The sequence below is a fragment of the Vicugna pacos genome, chromosome 10 (assembly GCF_048564905.1).
Source record: "Vicugna pacos chromosome 10, VicPac4, whole genome shotgun sequence".
NCBI classification, from domain to species: Eukaryota; Metazoa; Chordata; class Mammalia; order Artiodactyla; family Camelidae; genus Vicugna; species Vicugna pacos.
In genome coordinates this window covers 45,292,579-45,315,551 of record NC_132996.1, presented here as the reverse complement: position 1 = coordinate 45,315,551, position 22,973 = coordinate 45,292,579, and the positions used below count along the sequence as shown (strand labels likewise).

The 22,973-nt window shown below is 37.5% G+C and overlaps 1 protein-coding gene across 3 annotated transcripts in view; it reads right to left on the bottom strand.

Annotated features, from left to right (window-relative positions):
* ANO3 (anoctamin 3) overlaps positions 1-22,973 on the bottom strand; it is a 357,402-nt gene that overhangs the window by 123,129 nt on the left and 211,300 nt on the right. The window lies entirely within an intron of this gene.

Below are 22,973 nucleotides of genomic sequence, written 5' to 3'. Positions count from 1 at the left end.
GAAGGCCCTCACCTTGCTGTGCCCACCTATCCCAGCTGTTTTCTAGAACAGCCCAGGTCCTAGAACCCTTTGAAATCTCCCCTGACTTCATCTTCTTAAAACACTAGTAAGAGACTCAGATGGTATCCTTATTTACTATAGCTTTGATGAAATCAGTTTTATTGATTAACAGATTTTCCTGATGGTCTTTTCCGAGGGGGTGGCACTTGGTCAGTCTACTGTTCAACATCATTGATGAGCCAGGACTTGAATCCAGTTTTGATTCCAGGTTCGTGTTCTTAGCTATTATATACATTGTCCTCCTTTCTCTGTATTTTTTATCAAACTATTTGAACATCTGTACCAGCTCTTTATTCCATTTTTCCCAAACAGGCATTCTCAAAATTTAAAAAATGTCCTAATATTTGGGGAGGTATCTGACAATTTCAGACAAAGGCATCTCAAACTTCTTTAGAGAAGCTTGCTTGGAACATATATGCAGCTCAAGATAAAAAAAGTGAGGACCAGAGTAACCTGATGGCCAAGGAGTCATAGATATCTGAGAGACTGTCATCCTACAGAGACAGGTTAGGCTGCCTCAGGAGCTCTGGATTTTTAGAAAGAATAGGTTCAAAGTGTGTAAATTCAGGGTACTAAAGATTCCCAAGCCTAGGGGCAAGAAGACTTTGCACAGCATTTTCTTCAGTGAATGATGAAGTTTTGAGATCCCAAGGATTATTTTATCGGGTATCATAAAATGACTAAGTAACCAACTCCAGCAGAGTCAACAAGGCCTCATCATTGCACAATAATGTTAATAACAGCTATCACTGATTGATCACTTTCTATGGTGCCAGACAACATGCCAGGTGCTTTATGAGGTTAATTTAATTATCATAATTCATTAAGGTAGATAATGACTTGAGTACACAGAAGCCAAAGAAGCCATGACATCCCAGATGTCATGGAAAAGATAATAGTGAAGCTAGAACTTTCATCTATATACTAGGTATTTATGGGCAGTATTAGAAGGGAACCCCACAAAAGGTCATTTACAGCTCCTATAGGATAGAGATAATGAGGATTTATGGGCACAGAAGACAAAATTAACTTCAGACTTAGGAGTGCTTCCACCTCCACCACTCCATAGATTTCTCTTGTCAAGGTCACCAATGACATACTCAACTGATACATTCAATCGTCAATTTTCTATCCTGTTCTTACTTTACCTTTCAGTAGTCTACTCACTCACTCCTCCTTAAATTATTTTTTCTTTTCACTCACAGGACGTCTAATTTATTTGGATTTTCTCCTGTTTAGATGGTTCCTTGTTCTTAGCTTTCGATGATTGCTCTCTTCTTCTGAATTGTTAAAGGACCAGTCATTGGCCTTCTATATCTGCATTCCCTTCCTTGAGATTTTTGTCCAGTCTCACGGCTTTAAATAAACATCTATATGCTGACAACTACATAATTAATATTCATAGGGTTATGTATCCAACTGCCTTCTTGATTTCTTCACCTGAATGTCTAATGGACATCTCAAAGTTAACTGTCCAAAATAGAATTCATTATTTTCTCCAAGCAGCTGTTTCCCCAAATCTTCTTTGTTCCAGTTGGTTGCAAATCTATCCCTTTAATTGATTGGATCAAAAATCTTGAGTCATCTTTATCTCCTCTCTTCACCCATTTTAACACTCAAATCATCAGAAAATTCTTCAAGATAGATTTAGACTCTGACCACTTTCTAACACCTTCATTATCTCTGGTGGAAGCTAGATCATCTACTGACTACACTGTTGCAATATTCTGACTCATCTCCTAGCTTCTATCTTTGCTCCTCTAGAGTCTGTTCTCAACATGACAGTTGAGACACTTGAGTGATCCTCTATGTTATAAATTACATAATGTAACTCCTCTCCTCAAGACCCTCTTGTTGCTTTCCAGGCCACTCTTTATTCTTCTTTCCCTAATCTGTTTTCCCATAGCACTTGTTAAATTCCAACATGTTATATATCCTGAAATTATTTATTAGTTTTCACAGTCTGTCTTACTCTACTAGAAAATAAGTTTATGAAGGTAATCAATTTTTACTGTTTTATTTCACAGAGTATTTCAAACATCTAACCCAGGATCAAATACATAGTCAGTGTTAATGCATATATGTGTGAAGAAGGAAGGAAGGAAGGAAAGGAAAAAAGGAAGGAAGGAAGAAGGGAGGGAGGGTATAAGGGAGGAAGGAAAGAAGGGAGGGAAGAAGGGTGGGAAGGAAAAGAAGGGAAAAATCCATAATTAGATGTATCCAGGTAGGTCTAACCTCAAAAATACAAGGCCAAGAAAATATCATATGGTCATTTCTCATCCTCTTCTCACCAATATTTAATAAGTCAAATTATAGTAAGTTAAGATAAATAATCACAAAACTATAGCAGAACTGAAATAGCCATGGTTTGCCCCTTGTTTTGTACATATGGCCCACTGCCTCCAGGCATCTCCATGGTAATCTAAATAAGGATTGGGCTAAAATAAGATTACATAAAATTTTTCTCTGCATTTTCTTCTGTTTGAAGGAAATGATCCTCTCCAGTCCAGCATTAAATATCATCTGAATCTTTTACTAGAAATTATATATTTAGTCCCAGGTGAGGGCAAAAATCTTTCAGTGGGAAGACCCAGAAATAGAAGATAAGATAGTTTAAAAATTTTTTATATGCTTTTCATATTTTAAGAGATTGACTGAAAGTGAAACTCTGATAGCTATTGTTATCCACTACGCTAAGACTGAGTGAGCAAAATAAATGTTAAACTTGCCCAGAGAAGCAGCTACCTTACTATTAAAATAAAATCTACATCTCTGTACAGTAAGTGACCTTAGGTATTTTTCACAAATTTCATCTCTGTCTGCATAAACATGTTCATAATCAAGCTCTATTAACTAGCATTCTAATTTATAATATAATTATTCTGTCAATTTAAAGTTATTAATAATAAGTTCTACCAGTTTATCAGGCAAAATGAAAAGTAGTTATCAAAATGGTAATAAAGAAGCATGGTGAGATTTGGAAATCTCTGAATTATGTATAATATCAGTTCCATATAATTTTAAGGTTGAGTATTATATTTTATTTTAATACATGTATGGCAGCCATTAACCAGGATGTTGATTAATCCATGTTCAAACCTGTTGCCTAAAGTAGAATTGACAGGAAATTTATTAGATATATCATTGTATCTAGACACCAAAAGAACAATTTCTTTGTTTGATATAATGGCTGTTCACACATGAAATCAAGACTCATTTCTTATCTGGTATAGTGAAATGCTTTACAATTACAATGAGGAATGCATTCAATTTAATACCAGATTTTTCTTGTTTATTGTTCTCAGAAGACAGAATAAAACTATCTTTTCTCAGAGACCCTGGGAAGCAGAACATCCGTCAGATATGTAATCTTTTAACAGTTTTAAAAACAACTCAATTACTTAAGGCATTGTAAACCATGAAGCTCACATATTTTCAGAAAAGCTAGTCTTCCTAAAGAATATCTTGAGAATATGCAAGTTATGGCTCAGGTTTGCAAAGATTTTAGTCCATTTGCAAACAGCAACAAAATTCTGCCTCTTTGTGTGAGAACATATTTTAGGGTGTTCCTCAAATAAAAAATTATGACAATTACTGCTTGTTTGTGAGATGCACATTTTTTTCTAGTATTTATGCTTCTCAATCTAACAAGCATTTATTGAACACCTAATGTGTGCTAGGTGTTGTGCTGAACTCTAGAGATAAAAATAAGAACACATTGAATACTTTCAGGGATTTTAGAGCACATACGGAGTGATGGGCATGTAAACGTTTAGTTACAATGCTATCTACCATGTGCAATAATAGAGGTCTGAGCTACAGAGTTGAAGAATGACAGGGGGTTGCCAGAGAAAACCTGATTAACGGGTGCCAGAAGCCATCAAGGGTCAAAATTGGACTTCCTTTGCCATAATATGTAGCATGAAAGAATATACTCGTCCCAATATGCATGGGTCTCGGGTGCTACTAGTATCTGCTCCCACCCACAACGTTCCTTTTATCCAAACTGTGGTATTCGGATGCAACTAATTATTGCCATTATTATTTCAGTTTTTGTCTAGATTTACGGAGAGAGGCACAGGTGGGGCAGAGGGAGCAGGGCGTGACTCTGGAGTGCTCAGAAAACCACATCTGTTGAGAAGAACAGTGGATGCTCAGTTTCGTAGGCAGTGTGGCCTCGCAGCCCAAAGTTAAGGACAGACCATGGGCCAGGTTATCTCTACTTTCCTCCGTAATGTGGGTGCCATGAGGCTGCTTTCAGTTAATAAGGCCACGTGTCTGTGTTTCAGGCTTGTGTTCCTTAATGTTATCCTAACAAATCTCCAAATAATAAAAACTTTTCCCATTAGTTTCCAGCGGTGGTGTTCACTTTTGTGTTTCTGCGTCCTTTTCTGGCAATCTCTAATGGAAAGCTAGGAGATGGCAGTCTAGATGCTGTTAGTCTGATGCCACGTTTTACTTGGAAGTTCTAGTTTTGTACTCCTTAATTAGAGAGACAGCCAAACAGCCTTGGTATGCAACTATAATTTATTTCAGTGTTAAAACCATCACTTGTATTAGCTCTTATTATGACCTTATGTATTATAGGAAAAAAAAAGGTTTTTAGTATGTTTTTTCATTCCAGACAAATGAAAAGCAGTTTTGTCAAGAAAGTCACATATTTACAACAACAAAACAATCCCTATTAAAAAAAAAAATTAACAAAAATACATCACATGCTGCGGTTCAGAAGAAATTCCACACATGGGTGGAAATTTAGTAAGTGCTACCAGATTAATTAAAATTCTGGTTTTCCTTTTTTCTTTTCTTTTTTTTTTTTTTTTTTGTTTAGAGCAGAGAAAGGTTTATTGCAGGGCAGAGAAAGGAAGACGGGGCAGCTCATGCCCAAGAAAACCTTGAACTCAAAATTCTGGTTTTTCTGTCAGTAAACTTTTCATTTTAAAATGGTGCTTATAGAAGAAAAATGTTGTAATTTTCTAAATGTCTTGGGGGATAAAAAGTATATTAATATATATATATAAATTTTAATGCAAGTGGCTTAACTTAAAATATACCAGAAATTGAATTACTATTCAAATTTTTCTTTGCAAATCATCTTTAATTATGAGTCTGCTGAACCTCAGAAAATCTGACCTCAGTGCTATGCAGTGTGGCTTCACTGCTGGTAAGAACCTGGCCAGGCTCATCTTACTGCCTCCTTAACAGAAGGTCAACTCTACTTCTAGTTCACATCGTCATCAAAAATACAAATCCTCTGTAAATCAGTTAACTCCGGAGCACTCTTATCACAAGGATATATCTCTAAATGATTGTATTCCAGCTCCTCTTTTCAATCTGGCAGAAATAACTGCTGTTTAAGAAAAAAGTAACTAACTAATATTTAATGAAATACTACAACCTCATAGTAATATACACGCTCTGTGTATATAAACACATTTCATACTCACAAAAACTGAGAGATAGATACTATTTTTCCCATTTCACACATGCTGAAATTGAGGCAGACTATCAAATAGATGGAAAGGTTTTGCATTCTGCACATTCTCAGCTATTGCTGAGAAATGAAACCAAAAGGTCCTGGAAAGCATCATGCATTTTATATCATTTTTATTATTACCACTGAAGTTGCTTCCTGTGGAAATACAACATTTTTAATAATTTTAATGAAAAAAATTATAAGAACAATTCATTTGCCGAATTAGCTCTCTAACCTAGTTCTACTAGCCACAGAGATACATTATCTCTATCTAATGCTAGATTGATTCAGCAGTCAACTACAGCTAACACTTATCACAGCTTTTCTATATGCTGAATGTTTAGCCAAGCACTTATACATACCAACTAATTTAATCTTTGTAAGAATCTGGCATGTCATTTCTAACATTTCTGACATTAGCCTAGGTAACAGTGGGTTACAACGCCCAGGTCAGCGAGTCAGTCAGCTGGAGTGTGGACTAGAATTCGGGCAGTCTGAGATGAATTTTACAACGCCTCTCTGCTCAGTGAGACATTACTCCTATTTTCGTCTTCCTCTTTTCACCCGGCTCTTGTTTCGTATTGCGTGTGTGTATTTCATAATTGTGGCATGTCACAGATTAAAAGTCATGACTAATCATGGAATTCAATCGATTTACAACTAATATGGTATTGACTTCATCAACTCCAGAGACAGCTTGTGGATATCTGGGCAGCAGGGCCTCCACACGTGATCGGCTTACTATTTAGCAGGCAATGCCACACTGACTTTAAAAAACAATATTTTAAGATTCACAAAATTATACATCTCTCAAGGAACCCAAGTGGTGCCTTGTCGCCCAGGTGCAGAAGGCTCCCTCTGAGACCTGGTGGATAACAGTATCCAGGGGGCGTAAGGCACAGAAAACAGAGAGGAGTGTTCTTCTAGGTTGATTGTCCTTTCAGAGGCACAGCTAAGACAACAAGGTGGGCTGAGAGCAGGATTCAGACGCCAGCATACAGCTTCTTCTCTGGTGGCAGCCTAAGAGCCACCTGTCCCACCTGGGATTCCACAGGGGTTCTCTTCCCCTCGCTCTCACTTGAGACTTAGTGGATGCCCAAGCTGTGGCCCCTTGTAACCCCCAGATTAAGGAATGAGGTTTGGGGGAAGCAGGTCAGTGCCTCTTCCTTCTCACTGCTTATGCTTCTTGGGAAGACAGGGTAGGAAGCGAGCCACTGCCTCCCACCATGGCCTAGAGGCAGGTGCAAATGGGTTCCGCAGCCTCTGCCCACAGGATATGTAACTGCTGGGACAAAGCTGTTGGCTCCAAATGTTAGCTTCACATTTTATATATTTAACAAAACAGAACAATAACAAAGCACCATAAACATTCCAGACTTTAATCTTGACCTAGATCTAATTCTTTTTCCCTCTCCTGGGGAGAAGACGTTTGGAGGCAAAGAGACATGTGGGAAAGGGTAGGACTAAAGACTGCTGTTCTTCCTATTGCTTGGTAACTTCACACGGTTCAGTTTCATGGCTTGTTTTTAAATCATACTAATTTTTTTTCAGCTTTAGAAATGACTGAGTTGCCAAGTGAAAGATGTCAGTTTGAAAAGGCTACATACTATATGATTCCAACAACGTGACATTCTGAAAAAGGTAAAACTATGGGGACAGCAAAAAGATTACGGGTTGCCAGGCATTTGGATTTTTAGGGTGCTGCAACGACTATGGACGACACTATAACATGGATACATGATATTATAAATTTGTCCTAAGTTACAGAATGTACATCACTCAGAGTGAACACTAATGTAAACTACAGACTTGGGGTGATGATGATGTGTTAAAGTGGGCTCATCAATTGTAACAATGTATGCTCTGGTGGGGGATGCCGATAATGAAAGAGGATGTGTGTGTGTGGGAGCAGAAGGTATATGGGAAATCTCTGACTTTTTGCTTGATTTTTCTGTGAACCTAAAGCTTCTTAAAAAATGTTGTTTTTAAAAGTTGTTTTAAGGCCAAGTTAAAAGTCATGTAGCTGACAAGCTACTTTGTGTCTCTTATTGCCACTTCCTTAGCAATATTAGTTAAATTTATATCTGGGGGAAAAAAAGAGATAACTTTAAGTCAAAGAAAGTATCAAAAATAAAAGCGAAGGACTATATCTGTTTTCATTTAGCTGCACAATTCTTTTTTTCCAATATGACAATGTATTTGTTCAATAAATATTATTTTACATACATATATAAACATATATATATATACACACACACACACACAAACATTATGTGATAGGAATGCTTGTAGGCTTTGAGAATACAGCAATGCACAAGGCAAAACATGAGGTTATAGCCTGAAAGGCACATATAGTAAAGAAATACATGATATAATCCAGAGAGTGACAAGCACTATGCACAACTAAGTTATGTGCATTAAAGGAACATCAGTAAAGGCCATGTTAGATTATTTTAATAATCTAAAGCAAATCCTTTGTTTTTAGTAGATAGAAATAAAAATGTGGGGTTTGCAGTTGGGGCAATAAGATTCGAGTTACAGATATCGGTCAAATTTCTTTTTCTATAAAAGGGAAAGGTTCAGTAGTTCATATGGTTATTGTGAAGGGAGGATTAAGTAAGGCAAGGTGCATCAGTAAGATGGTCTCTTGTTTATTTGAACATCCCATAACTGAACTTAAGACACAGTGAATGTATGTTAAATGAGACAATGCATAAATGACAGGAGTAAAAATTATGCAAAATACTATAAACAGGCTTATTATTATTAATAATATTATTATTATGTGATTATTAAGTCAGAATATAGAGGAGAGGAAGAAGATTCTAAAGAGGGGAGCCTTTGTGTAGCCAGGGAAGTGTGTAAATACAAAAAAAGTGTTCTTAGAAAATATAGCTTCTTAAAGTAAAGAGACTCATAAGATTAGGCCATTGTATTTTTGTCCAACTGAACACTTGGAATTGTGCTGATAGAGCATCTTGTTAACTGAATGTTTATTGAATTGATTCAATGAATGCTTATGCGTTATACAAAATTAATTTACTCAAAACTTCAAATCCATTTTGGTCAATCAGACAGAGCATATTGTTACTATATTTCCTTGTCCTGCTAACAAGCAGCTGCTGGTATATCTCAGTTAGATTAAGAATTTTCAGTCTGGCCCATTATTGATATGCCAGAAATTCATGCAAGAGGTTGCATTCTAACGTATCAGAATACCATATCTTACACTAAGTGTATTAGTTATCTATTGCCGCATAAAAAACTTACCACAAACTTAGGCATTTAAAACAATGCAGATATATTATCTTACATTTCTGTGGGTCAGGATTTCAGGCATGGCTTAGTGGGATCTTTTGCTGACAGCCACACAAAGCTGCGAAGTGTCAGCAGGGCTGTACTCCCCTCTTCAGGCTTGACTAGGGAGAATCCACTTCCAAGATAACCCAGGCTCCTGATAAAATTCATCTTTGCGGCTAAGGAATGAGTATGTGAGTTTTTTCCTGGCTGTTAGCTGGAGGCCACTCTCAGCTTCTAGAAGCTTCTTACTCTCCCTTGACATGCGGGCACTCCCAAGACGGCAACTTACTTAATCAAACTGACAAGAAGAGTCTGCAGAATGAGCTGGCTAGCAAGGCAGAGTCTTATGTAGAGCAGCAGAATCGCAGAAGTGACACCTCATCTCCTTTGCCTTACTCTAGTGTCTAGAAGCAAGTCACAGGGGAGGCATGATACAAGAGTGTGAACACCAACAGTCGGAGATGATTCAGGCCATCCTAGAGGCTGCCTGCCACAGTACGGTTTGTGAATTAGACAAAAGTTAACAATCGGGTTTGTAAGATTAAAAGGTTGGTTTTAAACAGTAATCTTACGAAAGACAGTATGAAGGGAGGAGAGCTTATGGTCTCATTCACCAAACTCCTCAATGAACAACTGGGGGGTAATATATCAGTTTGGAAAATGTCAGGAGGAAATAAGGGGAAACTATGGAAATGAAAGGATCCAGATTTACTCATGGTTCTATCCCTGCTGATGTGTCTTCAGACAATCAGCTTTTCCTCTCCGTTGCTCAGTTCCCCCACCATGAATCAAACAGTGGTGCTTAAACAAGAAAGCACCCTTGTAGCTGTGACTTTCATGATGCTCTTCTTTTTTTCCAAATATTTCTCCAAGAGGCTTTTTTTTTTTTTAACATCTCCCAGGTTTTTCAATTAACTTTGGCTAGGGTTTTTATTTCCACACAGAATGATGTTCACATAAATTACTGGCAGCCGAATTCATCCCTAAAGTGATCCAAAGGTCTTTTCAGGGAAAACTGTAAATGACAGTCGAGATCTGTTTTACTTCCACCTGAGTAAGCGCCTTTACCATCATGAAGGAGAAAACAGGAAACAAGAACTGCTCTCATTCCAAAATAAAAGTGGTCTCCGTTCAATGACGTCAAATTTCACAAATCAGCTGGAATACAAAGCACGCACTTTGGAATGCAGCGCCCCTTTTTGATCACGGAAGTAAAGTCTGAAGTGGGAAATGCAGAGAGGTAAAATCCTCCTAGTAAAACCTAGCACTATTTTCAGAAACAGAGCATAAAAATAGGAAAGCAGGGCTGTGATTCCAGCAACACGGCAAACAAATCATTTCAAAACCTTCATGCAAGAAAACACCCAGAAGTGACAGATGAAATAAAACACACATCTTTTGAAATTCATAGAGGAGGTAACAGGAAAGCATGTAAAGATGATATTGGAAAATGGGGCACGAGAAGGTGGTTGTGTCCCAGGTCTCCGGCGAATGCACCTGGCCAAGTCAGAGTCCTTGGCTTCGCACAGGAAAGAATTCAAGAGCGAGACACAGCTGAGTGAAAGTAGATTTATTCAGAGAGATACATACTCCATAGACAGAGTGCAGGCCATCTCTGAAGGCCAGAGAGTCCACAACACATTGAAGGGAGTGTGTGTGTGTGTGTGTGTGTGTATGTTTAGTTTAAAGTAAAAGTAGATACACACTCCACAGACAGAGTGTGGCTGTCACTAAAGGCGAGAGAGAGCAAGAGGCTGGGGGCGGCGCCAGAGCATGGCGTTGTTTAGGAACGAGAGATCGGCCAGGCCAGGAGGCTTGGGAGTGGTTAAAGTAGAAGTAGATACACACCACATAGACAAAGGTGTGGACGGTCTCAGAAGGCAAGAGAGCAACCATGAGGGGCAGGATTGTTAGTTTTTATGGGCTCTGTAACTTCATATGCTAACAAGCAGGAGGATTATTCCAACTGCTTTGGGGAATGGGCAGGGATTCCCAGGAATTGGGCCCCACTCACTTTTTGACTGTTTACAGTCAGCCTAGGAACTGCCATGGCACCTGCAGGTGTGTCACTTAGCATGCTAATGTATTACAGTGGTTGCATAACGAAGCTCATGGTCTACTGGGAGTCGAATCTTCAATTACTGTGTCATTTTCTTTAACGGTTATGCCCTGCCCTGTTCCCTCCTGTCTCAAAAATCTAGCTCCCAGGTAGAAAAAAAGAGGTAGAAATCCATAACACATGCTGGCAAGTCTATAGTGTGGTTATGCTGGGTAAGATCTAGCAATTAATAACAAAAATAATAGCAATGATACTGGAAACAAACATTTAAAAATTAAAAATAAAACATCTAAATAACTAATAAGGCAAAGAAATAAAATTCAAAGAGAGCTAAAAAATACTGAAAGTGAAAGTATCGTCTCTCTAATAAGTGATGCTGATTCAGATGCATTCAGATTCCATATGAAAAAGATTAATTTGAATCCTACTTTATATTTGACAGACTTTTAGAATTGATATTCAAACATTAAGTCTAGTCCAGAGACAACTCATAAATTTATGATCAACTGACTTTCAACAAAAGTGCCAATGTAATTCATCGGGGGAAAAAAAGGATCTTTTCAAAAAATGGTGCTAGGGCAACTGTATATCCATGTGCAAAAGAAGTTGTATCCCCATCTTAAACCATACACAAAAACTAACTCAAAATGGATCATAGACCTAAATGTAATAGAGAAAACTAAAATTATTAGACTAAAAATATGTGAGTAAATATTTGGGACCTTGGGTTTATAGGTTATGATAGCTTAGATACAACAGCAATAGCACAAGAAAGAAACAAACAAAAAGACAGGAGGATTTGAATAGAGATTTCTCCCACGAAGATACATAAATGGCCATGTGCACATTCAAATATTTTGAAAATAATGAAAGTTATACAGAAATGTAACTCAAAACCACAGTGAGATACTGTTTTTTCAACCATTATGATGGCTATAATCAAAAAGACAAAAATTAAACCAGTATTGACAAGGATGCAGAGAAACTGGAATCCTTTTACATTGCTGGTGGAGATGTAAAATAGCGGAGAAGCTTTGGGAAACAGTTTAGCAATTACTCCTAATGTTTATGTGTACACGTAGAGTCACTAAGTCATCAGTTTCACCTCCAGGTATACACCCAGGAAAACGAAAACGCACATCCACACAAGAACTTGTACCTGAACATTCATAGCAGCATTATTCATAATAGTAAAAAAGAAGAAACATGCAGTGTCTACCTGATAAATACATAAATAAAACATGGTAGTATCCACACAATAAAATATTATTCAGCTTTAAAAAGGAATTAAATATTGACACATGCTACAACATAGATGAACCTTGAAAATATTATACAAAGTGAAAGAAGCTAGTAACAAAAGATCATATATTACATGATTCTATTTATATAAAATTCAATAGTAGGTAAATACATACAGAATATAGATTAATCATTTCCTAGGACTGGAGAAATGAGTAGAATGGAAAGGAACTGCTAATAGGCACAGAGTTTTTTGGGGGGAGACAAAATATTTTTAAATTATATTGTGGTGATGATTATACAGTGCTATGAATATACTAAAAACATTACATTGTGCACTTTAAATGGACCATGAATTGTATGGTGTGTGTATTTTATCTCAATAAAGCTTTAAAAATCAATTACAGATGGATTATTGATTGTGAACTACATAAGAATATAGCTTCTAGACGCTAACATAGGAACTCAGAGTAGGCGAATATTTCTAAAACAGGACACAAAAAGAGAAAGAGGGATAAATTTGCCTACATTACATGTAAAAGCATCTGTTCATCACAGGAAGACTCAGTATTGTGAAAATACCCATTATCTCACATTCATCTATAAAGTTCATATCATTTAAATGTAGATCTCAACAGAATTTGTATATAACTTAACAAGCTAATCCCACTGTTTATATGGAAGGTCAAAGCATCTTTGGAGAAGATAGTGAGGAATTGCTCTGTCAAGTTGAGGCAAGAGTAGAAATCAGAAATGGAGAGGTAAGCTGCATACCTGAGAACTTATGTTGCTTTTACCACCAAGGACTTTTGCAAATCCTACAAATGTGGACTTTCGTATTAGCACTGACTTGTGTGGTGGGTGCGAGGGACACAACGGTGAAGGAGCCAGACAGCCCAGTCTGTGGAGATATTTTTAGGACACCTCACTAGTAAGTGTACTTAAAATATTAAGATACTCCTTTCTTTTGGCTCTGAATTCATAACAGATGAGAGGCAGGCAGATGACTAAAAAGAATGGGAAACTCAACACAGAGAAGGTCAAATTATACAAGGGCAGGTTGAATTTATTTGCAGTTTTGCAAATGCAAAATACAAGTGTCAAGTCAAAATATAGAACAGGGAAAAGACTGTCTCTGAAACACGGGAATGGCCCAGAACATTGCCCTGGTCAAAGGCTACTGTTTCACTTGAATATTTAACTTGAAATGGCAGACCAAAGTTTCTGGCACTGAATAACTGCTTAGTTTCATCATCATTATCCTTGATCACAAGTGGCAATTAGGAAAATTCACATAATGCTCCAAAGTAAAACTATTAGGTGTTTTTCATCAATCACATAGTCTAAGAAGGTAGAGAATAAAATCTCCCATAACCTTCACACCAAGATGGGTTTGATCTGATGAGAAATATATTAATTCTCTTGCAGAAAAAGAGGAGCCCTGGGTTATGTTCCCCACATTTGCCTAAAATCGTTTTTCATGATCCAAGAGTCCTATGTTCCTCTTTCCTTCTCCCTAAAAGCTCTATCCCCATAAGACAAGAATCTCTTGAGACCCAGTGAGACAAAGAATTATCAAGCAACTCTTCTTGCTAATATCATAAAGCAGATGACCCTTCACATTGGCTACAAATAATCTACTCAGAGTAAAAATGAATCAGGTCATGTTGGAAATTGTGGAAAGTTAGCGTTGAAAATATATCAGAGACTATGAATGCCTGTTTTACCATGAGCTTTGTTCTTTCCAGTACCAGAGTTACTCTTGCTGCTAAAATTTAGATATTTATCAAGAGGTAGAAAGATGAACTCTCCGAGGCCCCTGTGGGTGTCGTTTAAGTTTATGGCCCTGGCTGTTGACTCTTGTGTAGATTTCTCTAGTGTTGGTAGTTTAGTTACCTAACCTACAGAAGGGTGAGTTAAGACAAAACTAGTGGTTTCAAACTCATCTTTGGTAAAAGGCACTATCTTGAGAAAAAAGGCACATACTTATATAGTAAGATAATTATACATACAATTTCAGTGAGTTCATGGATTCCCATAACTCACGTGGAAGCCCCCATGGGGCTCCCTGGACACCAGGCTAAGAACTTTCTGGATCAAACAGTCTCAGAATCCTCCCAGTTAAGAACACCTGAGTCTGTAAACTAACCCCACCTTGGCAAGCCTTGGCAGAAAGGAGCTGGGTCTTTCACAGCAAGTCCTCCGAGTACTTTGGAAGCCCAACAGCTAAACTAACCGTGTGGCCGTTTGAGTTTATGAGAAACGCAAGCTAGTGAAAGTGCCCAATATCTCTTTTCCCCTACTCATCCTTCCTTTCTGGATATGATGAGAAACCAGCACACAACAATGTCTCATGTTTGAAGCCAAGGTTAAGTGCAGGAGTTGTATTTCTTTAATACTGTGGCAACAACACGACTTTTAGCTGGAGCAGCAGAGATGAAGCCCCACTTCTACTTCTTATCTTGTGTTAGTGTGCACAAATAATTACATTTTTAGCATCTTTATTTACACAATGGTAAAAATAAGGTCTATTTATTTCTCTGAAAAATTGTGAAGATGGTGGCTGATGTGTATAAAATAACTAGCGTGAGTGCCAGACTTCTTAGGTGCTAGATAAATGACAACTGTCTTCTGGGAAGTGATTAGACAGGTTACAATATGGCATTGTTTCTCAAACTTTACTCACATATCTTTATTTTTTGCCATAGCACAGATGACTTATTTAATATTTTTCTTTAGTTTGCACTCTTGATAAAAAATAGCCTTTGCCAACATAATGTTAACCTAAAAATAACAAGTTTGATGTGCTGGTTATGTGTTTTTTTCTAACACATATTAAAATAAGGTCCTATCTATTAAATATTTTAAGTTGTTTCTGGGCAGCTTAAAAATTATTTTGAAAACTCTGCTTTGAAAAACGTGTCATTGTAGCAAGCCACTAAACCTTGGCTTAAATTAAACCTCATCTAGGTTTATTAGTTTCCTTGGCAAAGAGCAAGACTGGAGACAAGGGGCTTGGAGTTTTGATCTTGGAAAGGGAAGAAGGAAATGCCTTGACGAGGCCAGGTGGCAGTGCTGTGGGCCTCTGATGCTCAGGTAGTGAGTTACGGTCCCTGGGGACTGCGAGCAAGAAGAAGGAAAGGTCAGGACACAAGATGCATGAATTTTAAAGACTGATATTACTGATCTCAGGTCCAGAGCTGGGCCAGCTTGTGTCATTTTTTAGAATGTAAAAGCTGCATCTCTATTAAATGGTTGTGGTATTCTAAAGTTGGCAAAAACTTACAGATACTTAAACACTTAAAAAAAAAGTAAAAATAAAAGCACAAGGCAGGAGTGGTCAGGACATTTACTTGGAAGGCAGCAAAAATGTCTCTTAACTGCTGATTTACGATGTAAATCTTAATAATGCCACCCTTTTCTAGAAGCTAAACACAAAGCTGTAATTCTGTGAAGAGTCTGGAAGGTCATTAAAGTACTGCTTATATTTTAGCCAGTATTGCCTGGAACTGTGCATGCAGTCTTTTCCAGCAGACTCCTGTATGGACAATAAAAAATATGTCAATAAACAAAGATGGAAACCAATCACATCTTATGACAGCCAGATTCAAACTCAGAGGTGCAACTTTGTTTAATCAAAGACACACACACACACACACGTCCAATGTACTTAGCAACTACTTTGATCTATACACAGAAGAAACAAAGAAGCACCTGTTATTTAACAAATCTTCTTTTAGTGCCTACTCAGTTCTGGATACTTGTTCCAGTCATTGAGGATAGAGTGGTGAACAGCAATCAGGAAAATAAAATGAGTCCTAGAGTGAAGTCCTGTACACTCCAGTTTGCATGATAAAATGTTTATTAAGCACCTATTATGTGCTGACAACTGTGCCTTTTCCTTTACCTTAGTATTTTCTTTCCACTATATGGGAGCTAGTGCAGCCTAGAATCAAATGCTTATACTTTGCAAGTAGGCAGACCTGAATTTGAATTCTGGCTCTATCTTTCGGTTAGCTACATTGACTTAGATGCACTAATCTCTGTGTTTATTGGTTTCCTTGTTCATAAAGTAGAGACAAATATCCCCTACAACACAACTAACTAGTATTGATTTAGTGGTCTTCTTCTGTCCTGGTTATTATTTTAGGTATGGGTGAAAAACAGTAAACAAAACAGATAAGGGCTTACAGTTCAGCCATAGGGATAAATGAATAGATGTATCTAAAAGTAATTAGCAGGAAGTTAATGCAATAGACTTGTTGCTGTCATTATTAAATAATCATAACATGAATGGATGACAGGATGATGAATATATGCACATAAGAGTATTTTAATAGAATAAGTGGCAAGTATTAAATGAGAAATGACTGGAAAATAATAAGCACTTAAAGTTAAATGTTTAAATAGATAACTGTTGATCAGGAAGTTAAATACAGGAAGTAAACATGGCAGCTGGTGCTGACCAAAGGTAGCTTTCTTGAAAAGGTAAGTTTTAGTAACAGACAACATATAAGAAAAAAATAGATCAGATGGTGTCATCACCAACGAGGCAAAAGCATCTATGAATACTCTAGAAGTGCCACAGAAGAGCAAAAGACACTTAGCTCTCTATCTCATTAATAAGACACCAATGCTTAATCTTATTCTAATGCCTTGAGAGAACCCAATTTTATCGAACACTATTTTAATTCTAGGTAACTGAGCTTTTCCTGTGCCATGGTACATAGTCCATGGTCCATGGCCCATATTCAATACATTTTTGCTTAACCGTGTTGGAATGAGAAACCCTAGAAAACAGAAAAGCCTTGTCCTTTTTTTAATTAACTATTTTTTAAAATTAAAGTATAGTCAGTTACAATGTGTCAATTTTTGTGGACAGCATAATGTCCCAGTCATGCATATATATACATGTATTTGTTTTCATATTATTTTTCCTTAAAGGCTATTACAAGATATTGAATATAGTTTCCTGTGCTATACCGTGAAGAAATTTGTTTTTTATCTACTTTTATACACAGCGGTTAACATTTGCAAATCTCAAACTCCCAAATTTACTCTTTCCCACCCCTTTTCCCAGTAATCCCAATACTCACAGCAACACTGTGTACAACAGCCAAGGCGTGGAAGCAAACCTGTCCTTCCAACAATTGATTTAAGTGTGACATTCTTTGGCTTTTAGCAACATTTAGAGAAAGACATTAAACTGTACTTATGAACAAATTAAATATCCTTAGCACAAGTTACCAGTTGATAAATAATATATAGGTAATTAAATGTTTTGGTTTTGAGTTTTTATAATTTTGTTTTTAAGAAAACTTCAGAAACTTATAAATAATAGAGTTTCTCTAAATCTAATGCTGTTTGGTAGAAGATGGAAATGGACATAGAGGTGGGAGCTATGTGGAAAGAGTAGGTTAAAATTCACCTGTTTCCCTGCTGGGTGTAGAGAAGTTAGGTAGGAACTGGGTCAAAAATCAGGATTTCTTTTGGTTATTTGTCATAAGCAAAAGTAAAAATAAAGTGGAGAGGAAGAACAAAGAACACTGCTACTTCCATTTTCCTGAGGCTTCTTAGGGTTTCCTGATAATGAAGCCTTACTGATACACTGTCTCCATTTTCTGAATACCTTTCTATACACTGAGATCTTTCCCTTGTTCAGAGCCAGCTTGTACCTGCTCACAAAAGCCAATTTTTATATAACTTATTTTTTTTAATTGAAGTATAGTCAGTTATAACATGTCAGTTTCTGGTATACAGCACAATGTCCCAGTCATGCATATATATATACACATACTTGTTTTCATATTCTTTTTTCATTAAAGGTTATTACAAGATAAGAGCCAATTTTTGAACTTTGGAATACTCTGTGAACCAGGTGACCTCACTCTGACAGCTTGACAGGACAAGGGATAGGGAAGGCTGTTTCCTCACCATGGAAATCAGCACAATCTTTTTTTGTTTGTTGTTTTGAGCCCTTGACCACCACTCCTTATATATGTCAACTGCACAAAGACAGAGACCACATCTTCACTGTTTACAATGTTTATGTGGTGCTTAGTCTTCTGTCTGCTATATGGTGGGTGTACACGAGCAAGACAGATCAGAGAGGGGACTGAGCAAATCCATTCAATAATTCATTCTCAAAATTATATATATATATATGATCCTTAAAATCATAACTCTGTGTCACAAAATTCCCCAACTGTGTAGTAACTGCTCCACTATTTCCGTAATGACCTTATGATAAGGAGGGGATGCCCAGGAATAAATTACATATACAGAGGAAGGCAGAATAAATCGTGAATGTTACAAAGTTTCTGTTACTTCAAGGCAGAACATCTCCTGACTGGGGGATGGAGTTGCTCACAGCAAATAAGTTTAAAGGGGATAAATGATCTGCTTTTTTGAGCAGGGTTTTGGGGACCTATACATAGTTTTGGTGTTTTTTAACCTCCTGCTAGTAAGAAACACCACGGTATAGGAATAAAGAATGCAATGGTGTATGGGCTAAAGGATTGCTGTAATTGATATTCTGGAGACTTTGAAAGCCAAACAACTAAGTCACTGAAAAGTTCCTGAGAATCAGGATGGCGTCTGGAGGGCAGTGGCAATTGCATTAAGTGATGGTGAACAAAAAAGCACAGAGCATTAGAGACGATTCTTAATAACAGTATTCAACAAATGGCGAGACAGTGACACTTTTCACTAAAGGTCTCCCCTCTTTCCTGCCTGTTTTGACCCAGTACCACTTTAAGACCCTATCAAACAAAGATGACAGAATGCAAGGTCCAGGTTTCACAAGAGTAATAGTTTCTCTAATCTTTGTCCCTGCCCCAGGATCCCTTCCTTTTTACAGATGGTTGTTTTTTATTCATTAATGAAAAACACTTAACTTCAGTGTCAAAAATGCCAGTAGCATCTGCTAAACTCTAAGATCTCACATCAGGATGAGATATCCCTTGAAGGCAGTATGTTGCATAGCTCCTTGTTACCAAAGGAAGAGCTGCTTACCCAAGAAGGACTAACATGAAAATTTGCATCTATAAACCCATAAGCATTTTGAGCACTCTGGCAAGCCTTTATAGTTTTTGAGAGTATTGCTTCCCAAAGCGGTGCCACCACAAAGAAAAACAGGTACACATAAAGTCAGTTCAGAGACCTCTATTCAGGAATCCTAAAAGCATTATCTTCTAACCACTTAATTCCCCTTGTGGTTTTTTCTTTTTAAATAAATATATTTCCTAAAGGATATTTGCTGTATTGATTTACATATGTTTAGTCTTAAAAAGACAATGCTAAACATGTTTTAGGCACTACAAGGGAAAAAATACAGATGGAACTCAATTATAGCATGTATGAACTGTACATATACACATACATGAAAATGTCTCAAGTCAGATAATTTCTAAGTAGGAAGGTTTTTTAGACACATATATAAAACTTACTTCTTAAGTAGAAAAATAAAAGGTAAAAGACCAAATCTGGATAAACAGTCTACAAAGTCAATCCCAAGTCACAAGCATGCCCACGAAGCTCCCATGATTCAAGAAATCTCAGCAGGCAGAGAGAATTGAGCACACTTACACAGGTAACAGGAGCTGCTGATATCTTTCATACATTGTTTAGGTTTGGTTTGCCATTTAGAAGTTTCTCAGAGCAACATAAGATTCCTATTTCGTTTATGAGACTTCTTCCCCTTCTTTGCTTTCTCAGCTTCCTGTAACCCATTTTCATCAGGTACCTTACTTCATTCTCTGCCTTTCATCTCCATCTAATACTTGAAGACAAACTTTATCAATAAGGTCCAACCTAGGCATCATCAAGCCCCTTCAAAGACTCGTTACCATTTGTTTAGTGGTGCAGGGAGAGACTAGCTTTCCAGATTCAACATTCAAGGTCTATCTTCTTAGCTGATAAACATATTATAATACATGGCATTGATGAACTTCTCCTCATCCTCATCCCTCCTTCTCTCCCTCCCCAAGAAAAGCCCATTTGTGGAGACAGTTAGTAAACAAAGTAGAATTTGCCATCTAGAGTGTGGAGGAACATGAGAGGTTTTTAAATCATACGGTGCATTGCGCAAATCTTTTCTCCCAGAACATTTTTTTCTTAGTTTCACATTTATTTCTCCTACAGTCCTAAAACCTCTAAGCACCTGCCTCCTCCTGGATTTTTTTCTTTCCTTAATTCCAATCTCCTACCCTTTCTCAGCCCAGAATCAGGCCACTAAAGGGATAAGGCGAGCTTTGCCACTTACCATGACTGTGTGTCTTTGGACCAGTTATTTAATCTCTCAGACCTTCAATTTTCCCTTCAATAATAATATGAATACTTTGTCTTCTTGAGAAACTACTAGGCGCCAGCATTATTCTCAGTTTTCTATGAATATTCACTCACTGATTGCTCGTAAACACCCTATGACATAGGTATTATTGACCGCTACTACTCTCCTACCTTATTCTATAGAGAGGAATCTGAGGCAAAGAAAATTTAAACAACTTGTCCAACACAGTATGTAAGAGGTAGTACTAAATCCAAATTCGTGTGTCCTAAGTCAAGGAGCTAAGTTCTTACCTTATACTGAAAGATTGACATCTATAAAGGGGTTAGGATCATACCTATTTCACATATGTTTACTGTGTAAAGTCCTGTGCATTCTTGGGCACATATTACTTGTCAATTATTTTATAATTACTGTTATTACTTTAAATTTTTACATTTAACTACCTCCATCAAGTATATAGAAGACCACATCCTGACATTGTAAAGAGAAGATCCTCCAATGCCATGCTTGCCCTTCAGAATCAAACTGAGGGCTTTATCACATAAACTGAAAGGCCCATCCTGTCACTTAGGTGAGGAATTACACATGCTGCCCAGCTAAGTGGCAATACAGCTCGACTCTAATTCACCATGTGTGAGAAAGTGTTCTGTAAATCTGCAGGATCTCACAAAGGTTCGAGTTCATGGGTATGAGGCAGTAAGGCTCCTGAATAAGCCTCGCTATGTAAATCCATATTGCCTCCAGACCTGTGGTCTTTCTACAGCCCGCTTCTCCCCATACTGGGACCTATGGCTCGGTGTGTCCCTTGCTTTGACCACTGCTCATAAATGATCTAGTCTAGACTCTACTTTTCCTCATGCTGCTTCTCCAACTGTACCAACACTTCCTCTGCTCCTAAAAATGGCACTTTTAATTTTTTCCAACTCTGCTTTTGTTTTCCCAGTAATATGCCTATAGCGAGAAAGTGAAAGTATTGCTAGAGATAATAGTTGAGAGGTGATTGCTATTACAAGTTCTGAGTTCCTTTCTCTCATTCGCTCCTCTCTCTCCCCTCAAATACAGATGTAACAGTATGTGTGTTTGCATATATTTTTATATGATATATAACATGAAATACATAGTACAGGCACACACACATGGAATTTTATGCCTATTGTTATAAACATGCTCAGCTCTCTGGCTCTAAACAGTCCAGCAGAAGAGCCGGTTAGCTTCAAGAAGAGCTGGTTCTAGAGAGTCAAATGCACCTGTCAGGATTCTCACTCTCTCTACTACTACTTCTCTTCTTTATTTCTTGTTTTTTAACTTTGCTTTTTGCTTTTTTTCCCTATTTGTCTCATTTCTTCCCTCTAAAAATAAATTTCTTCACATTGTTGGGGAGGAAGCATCTTTCCCTACAGTTCTTGGAGAAAATCCCAGAGTGGAATTCAGCTCTGGGATCTTGTCCATCACTGTATCTGTCATTATGGACAAGAGGATGAAGAATTCTGATTGGCATTCTTAGGGAAGGGGAAGAGGGTCAGCCCCACCTGAAACCCAAAGGAAATGATGTTTGGGTAAAACAACAGGAAAAGTCCATTATATATCTTTACATCAATATATACAGTTTTATCTAATTTCATCTGAGTTAGGCAGAATACTAAGCCTGTTCCAGGTGACAGTGATGAGTTATTTTCATCTTGTTTTAGTGCAAAGAATACAATGAGATCAAGGATATCTGATACTGGGGTTCCCTTAACTTTCTCTAGCTTTTTAGGAAGGAGTGTCTGAAGCTCTGTAGTCTCAGCATCTCATGTGAAGCAGACCGGCTGGGTCAGGGAATCCCAGAACTAGAGGTGGGGAATACCACACTTCTATACTCTGATGTTTTACTTACTGTTTTGCAGCAGGCCCATTTTAGGATTACTGGTGCCAGTTGGCCATGTCCTACTGCACTGCTAAGCAGCTGACTGGTATTCGATTTTATGGTTCTCTCATCATTTACCCTCTACTGAAGAATGTTTTGGCTTACTTTGCTAAATTATTCTTTGCTATGATTCATCATGATTCAATGAATATTCTTGTTCACATGGTCCTGTTAGCCTCTCTAATTGTTTCATTCGTACAAATTCCTAGAAGTAAAATTACTCAAAAATTTTTATCCAATTTCAAAGACAAGCTTGTTTTTCTCCTTCTTCATAAACTTTCTCCAAACTCTAAAGGCCACTCTATTAACTCCATTCCACCTACTGCTGTAATCCTTTCCTAATATTCTCTTTCACGTTCACTCATTTAACAAGTTTACTGTGAGTTCTCACTATGAGTCAGGCTCTGTGCTACATCAGGTGCTGATGTAATTACAAAGAAAAATACCCCTCGATCCTCATCCTTTAACAGAGAGTAATTTAGTCCAGTAGACAGCTAGGTGGATGGGTAATTACAGTTTGGGGTGATTCATGCTGTACCAGGGGAGAGTGCAAATGGTATGAGAACAAAGATAAAGTGCCTGTCCAGAGAAGGAGGAAGAGGCTTCATTCAGAAGTGATATCTCTTCAACAAAAGGTGCT